The sequence below is a fragment of the Filicampus tigris genome, chromosome 1 (genome assembly GCF_054856515.1).
Source record: "Filicampus tigris isolate MCC_2025a chromosome 1, RoL_Ftig_1.0, whole genome shotgun sequence".
NCBI classification, from domain to species: Eukaryota; Metazoa; Chordata; class Actinopteri; order Syngnathiformes; family Syngnathidae; genus Filicampus; species Filicampus tigris.
In genome coordinates, this window is record NC_141217.1 from 23,097,005 (window position 1) to 23,103,204 (window position 6,200).

Genomic DNA, 6,200 nt, shown 5'->3' on the forward strand with positions numbered 1-6,200 from the left:
TACACACATACCAATTTCAAACAAGCCAATATGCTTTTTCTAATTGTATTGAAAGTCATGAAAAGGGCCTTCTGCAAGAGTTCCAGTTTCTCACGTGGCCCCTTTGCAATATTAATTGCAGACCCGTGGTCTAGACATACTGTAGACATACCCAGCGCAAATCTAGCGTTAAGCGCAGTCTAGTTGTGCACATAAGTGGAGTTTTCTTTCTTTTGGTATTTTCCTAGACTTGTCACAGTTAGAAAAGGGGGCGTTTACGCCGTTGTGGAATGGAACGTAACCGACTCGTGGCCAATCTTAGCGGGTCCCCTCATTTGCATTAATATCAGGGCGGTCGTAGCGCACGCAGGGCTTGACATTGCGAAATCAGAAATAGACTCCAAGGATCCATGCATGACATTAGCGTGTGCAAAGTGCGTATACACAGGTAAACTGCAAGATCTCCCCTTGCGGACGATGTAGTCGGCCGCGCATGCGATGTGGCCAATTGGAGACCACCTTGCACCCACAACTGTGCTCAGTGCCCCTTGTTGAGGCTGCTTTGAGTCTTTTGGGGAGAAGGAGCCACTAAGAGAAAAATATGCAAGTTCATCATTTGAGCTTGCTGAATTGCACTCTCATGAGCTAGGCTACCCATGGCATCTCACGTGGACTCATTTGACAGCAGTTTCGATTTTGGAGGTTTTGATGACGGTTTCACATGCTTTATTCTGGTCCATTTGAACTCTGGTTCTGTTCTGTCTAAACTATTGTTTCTCAGGGACACACACACGTGCACATATCCCACACAAATCCCTCTTTTCAAAAGACCTCATCAGCTTCTTGGTTGATCCTGACAGAGCCAAACATCTCGTGATGATTTATGACCAGCAGGGTCACAAGGTTTCACAGCGTCAGTTGGGTGGCCAAAATAGATGGACGAGCTCAATCTGTCAAATCTTCTAACCCTGAGCTGTCGTTACAGGGCAAGTGTGTCACTCATCTTACATCTCTTAAAGCTTGGTAGACACATATCATTATCGGGCCAAATTTGAGGATTTCCCTGTCTTACCATTAAAGTCAACAAAGACCCGATTCCCCCCCGGGGTCGCGGGTTAGCTGATGCCTATCCCAAATGACTTTGGGCAGGAAGCGTGGTTCATCCTGGACTGGTTGCCAGTCTGTTACTGGGCACTTACTATATACCGTCGGCAAACAACCCTTCAAACTCGCACCCTCAGAAAAAACACGCAACAATGGCGAAAACATGCAAACTCCCTTATTGTGGGGTGTCCAGTATCCATTTTACCAAATCTGGTTACTTAGGTATGGTTACTGTCATGATTTTTTTTTTTTTACAGTATTTATAGTATAGCAATGTATTTTATCAGCAAAGTAATGAACAACTAGTTGTAAAGTAACAGCAAAGTTAGAATGAAGATCATTTAAAAATTATTCTACATTCAAGTGGTTTATGGTCATATTCTCAGTGAAAAACACAGATGTTACCCCATCCTGTCAAATGCTTACTTTTCTAATATTTGCTTTTTCTTTGGCTTTTTGTGTGTTATCCGTGCAAGTGATGATTTATTGGTTTTTTTTTTACACATTACTGACTTTATCTTCTTACATTTGTATGCCACTGAAGGCAAAAATAATATTGTGAGGCGTCTTTGCCTCATGCCTTTGTAATTAAAGTTAAAGAGGAAATCAACGCAAACATTTTTTTTTTTCAAGAATATGTTCTATGCGAGCACACTAGTTGAAACATTTATATTGTGTTTGTGAATAAGAGTTAATCAGCCGTGATTGGTCGTTATGAGCAGTTGTGATGTCATTTTCAGTCGACAGAAGACAAAATGGCCGCCCCCAGAGATGGCTAAAAACAAGTGCATTTTGCTGCTTAACTTGTATTCCACAAATGCAAAATGAATCAGAATGCCATGGGCCTGCTGGGAACATATTCTTGAAAAAAATATGTTTGGGTTGACTTCCTCTTTAAGAGTGAGATTGTTTCCGCATTTTGATATTTACAGTGGTTAACTTAGTTTTACGCTTGAATGACAGTTAAGATTGTGAAAATGTTAATGAAAACACTGCCTGTATAGTTTCATGCCAGTTTGACCCTGGAACAGATCATTTCTATTTACATTAGTTTCAATGGGGGGGAGGGAAAAAGCTGAACAAGCCTGAGGTCGACATGTGTGCTGGTCTGGAACGCATTGCGTTCAACTTTAGAAGTTGCACTGTTGCACTTAATTAAGGGGTGTGCCCCAAGTAAGTCCATGTACGCTATATGTATGTGCCTCATGCTGGCTGCATGAACAGATGTGTCCCACACAGCAGAGGGTCAAGAAGCGCACCGCACAGCCCACCCCAAAGCATGGCCCACCTGGAGTCTTGAAGCCTTTAGTTTAAAATAACACACACAGTAGACTGCAACTGGCTGGCAAGATCTCAGCCTTCGTTGCTTTAGCTTAGAGATTCTGTGTTTTACTCGTACAGGACATACAGTAGGACGGGTTTGGAGAGGTGCCGCATTGTCCTGCCCGTGGTTGGATTGCAGCCTCTGTTTTGGTGGGAGAAAACACAAACAAGGACACACACATGAACTTCACCAGGAAAGTCTTTTTTTATTGTCTGCTGACCACTTGATTATATATCTACTCACACACGAGGAGACAGCGCTGAAAAAAATGTAAGTATTTTAAGTTCAAGCTGAATGCTGTTAAATCGTGTCTTTTTCCCACCATTCTATCCTTAATCCCATGTGGTTACGTTTTTTTTTTTTTGTGGTGCTTAGTTATGCAGTTTGCATGGTAAACTAGACGTTTTAAGATTGTTTGATGGTCTCCACAATGATATAGGATTTGGTTCGGTGATACTTCACACGTTTCTTGTTAGCGCTCATCTCGTTGGACCAATGTTCTTCTCACTGCAGATTCTTGCTGTGTTGAAGTAATAACACTACTAAATGAAAAATTGTTCAAGACCCCTATACATTTTGAGTACCTACCACAAGGCAGTAAACTGAGAAATGGCACAAATACTGTGTAAAGCAAAACATACTCTTAATCTCATCTAGCATCTAAAAAAGATTGAATGACAGAGATTGGGGGTATGATTTAATAGGAACATTGAATTTTAAACAGTCTACAATACACATCACATTTATGAATAAGCACATACTAAAAACTAAATTAGGAATACAATTAAGTTAATTTCAATAAAACAAAACAAAAAAATCTCAATTCACCTGAACAGGTCTCAGTTTTTCAACCTGTTTATTTTGTCTGATTTTATCCAACACAAGTAGCACAGTGTAGAACAGGTTAGCAATCAACTAATATTCTGACTTCAACAACTATTTCTAATACCAAAACAAGATGAAAGGTTAAAGAAGGTACGTACATGAGATGTTGCCCAAAACAAAACTGAGGTATGATTGAGTGAGGTGGATTGCAACTTGGCTCATTTCTTCATGAGCAATGTGAAAAGCAGCACAAAGCCATTTAGTCCTCGAACTGTCAACTCCAAGCACTTTCTGCGTAGCCCTTTATTGACCCTAAGGCTTGCTCTCTGTAGATTTATCTGCAGTTATGCTAAGTGTCGTACAGAATGCTAATGAGGTGTGAGCTGCTAAGTCAGAGCTCGAAGATGCAAGCTTGAAGTTCTGAGGATGTTTGGATTTAAAAATAGACTGCCCCGGCCTGAGGTTCATTAGTTCCATCATTGGCTGGGATTAGCAGTTTCGAAGCACTCTACTCCCTTCAGGTTACATGTACACACACACACACATACACCATATTCTGACACAGTAGGCTACAATATTATCGCACATAGTGTCATGTGCAGAGTGGCAGGTTTGTTTTAATGTCCGCTTGTATTCATCACACAGTCTGAGTAAAGATGAAGAAGACACAAAGATGACAGGCCATGGGTGATAATATGATCACACGTTGCCGCTGCTGCCGCTGTTGCTCGTATTTTCTGAACCACGAAAGCTATTAGGCTTAACTGGTCGGGCCAAGAAGATATCACTCCAACCTTCTGATATCAGAAAATTTATTCAATATTAGTTGAGAAGCTTCAGGAAATCTTGCCATGTGTTTGATGACTGAAGTTAACTTCAATGTGGACGTGTATGCTGATGTAGGGTTCACTCGTTTTTGACTTAATGTTTTAAGTTGCATTATCGTTTGACGTTCTTCTCTTGTTCTCTTGTTGGAGCTGCACCTTCACTTGGAATAATTATTGCCGAAAAGCCATGTTCATTTTTTTTTTTTTCCCAGTTTTCATTAAGTCCTGAAATGATGGAGCCAGGGAGGAAAGTCCAGTCCAATGTACTGCTTACGTACTTGACATGTCGATGTAAGATGGGAATGTAGTGAAATGGGACAAGGTCAATAAGGCCTTCTCTGCGTCCGCTTGATTCAACAGCTTGTCTCCTCTGGCTTGCATGAACCCCCACACACACACACACACACACACACACACGCACGCACGCAACAAACATCACTCTCCATTGTGACCATTGCATATTTGCCATGTCACCCAGAAGAGTCAGTGCATTAGCAAAGGCCGGAGGAGAACCAGAGCAACCAGAGCACTAAGAGAACAACAATGAAAGCTATAGCAACAAAAACAACAAAACATGCAAGAGTTCAGGCTGTATTTCCTTTCCATCACTTTGGATATTGTTTTTTTTCTCCGTGTATCAAAAGCTCCACAGCTATTAGGGTACCAGATTACCAGTTCCATCCACTGTATGTCTTTATAGAGCTGATAAATCCAAACATCCAATTAACTGAACAAACTTCAGCTTGCATTTAACTTGGAGAAGGAAACATTTCGGGAAAACATTATTGCAATACTTTATGTCTCCGTTTCTTTTTACACAGTGCCGAAGAGAAAAAGCTTTAAGAACATGTTCTAAGAGCAGCTCAAATAATGACCTTTTCCATATTCTGTTGCTATAGGCATTTGGATTTTGGAAGAAACAAAGACTACACAACATAATTTCGTTGATGCAAAAATTTTATTCATAGATCGTTGCGAATTCGCCCGTGCCTCTTAGGAGCATATTTTATGGTACCTTAAGACTAGCACCTCATCACTTTTAACTGAACCGCACTGTAATTTGCAAACACGGTAATCGAAGGAAAGACCAAGTTAGTCGGGCTGAAATTGTTTCCACACTAACTCCGTAGCGGCTTCGGTGTGGTGAGAAAGGACTCTGAAAGAGTTGAGATGAAAGAAAGCTAACTCAAATAGGTGCTAAAGCAATTGATATTCAAACGTTTAGATTGCATTCTCACAGCCATGTTCCACACTTGTAACCAGGTTGAATTCTTCGGATGGACTTTACTTTAGTGCCAGTCAGCGTCTTTTTTGTCTGACTTGTCTCCGTCTGGCCAGGTCAGACCAACAAAGACGAGACGTTCTCACCGGTTCACAACAGCTGCACTTGGTGTGATGTTTCACTCTGTTTAAAACGTTTTTTTCCTCTCTGACTTCATTCTTCACATAGAGTCATGCTCACCTTCGTCTTAGTGGCGACTTCATATTTGATCCTTCTGTGCATTTTACCCTATTTCACCATTAAATGGTTAAAAATCATTAGGGTAGCTATAAGAAATTTGTTGTCATTGTTTTTGCTTCAGTGTTCGTCCGAAGTTTTAAAACTATAAATTACGGTGGGCTGCACAGATCATTAATTAATTAATTCATTCATTCATTCATTCATTCATTCATTCATCTGAAACACTTATCCTCACAAGGGTTGCGGGCTTCTGCACACTTCTGGCCCTAGTAGGAGCGCCTGGTGTGAAAAATCAATAACGATTTAGAAAAGCACCAGACAAAAGATTATTGTTATTATTTCTGCCTAGCAACAAATGGCTGTGCAAATATGAAAGAATTTAAATTGTAATTAAATTGTGACATGACATAATTAAACCTGAATGATTTACGTTTTATTCGCTGATTTTTGGTTAGCATACCTGCATGGTCAAACGTACATTAACAAGCCTCAGTGTGGGTATGAGTGAAAAAAAAAAAAAAAAAAAAAAAAGAGTACCAGTGAGAAAGGAAAAAAATGTACTTGGATTGGCTACAAGCTCTCTCCCGCCTCCTCTTTCCCTCCCTCCCTTCCCTCGCTCTCACTCTCGGCTCTCCTCATGTTTGGTCACACTGTCACTTTCTGACCCGCTTAGCAGCCA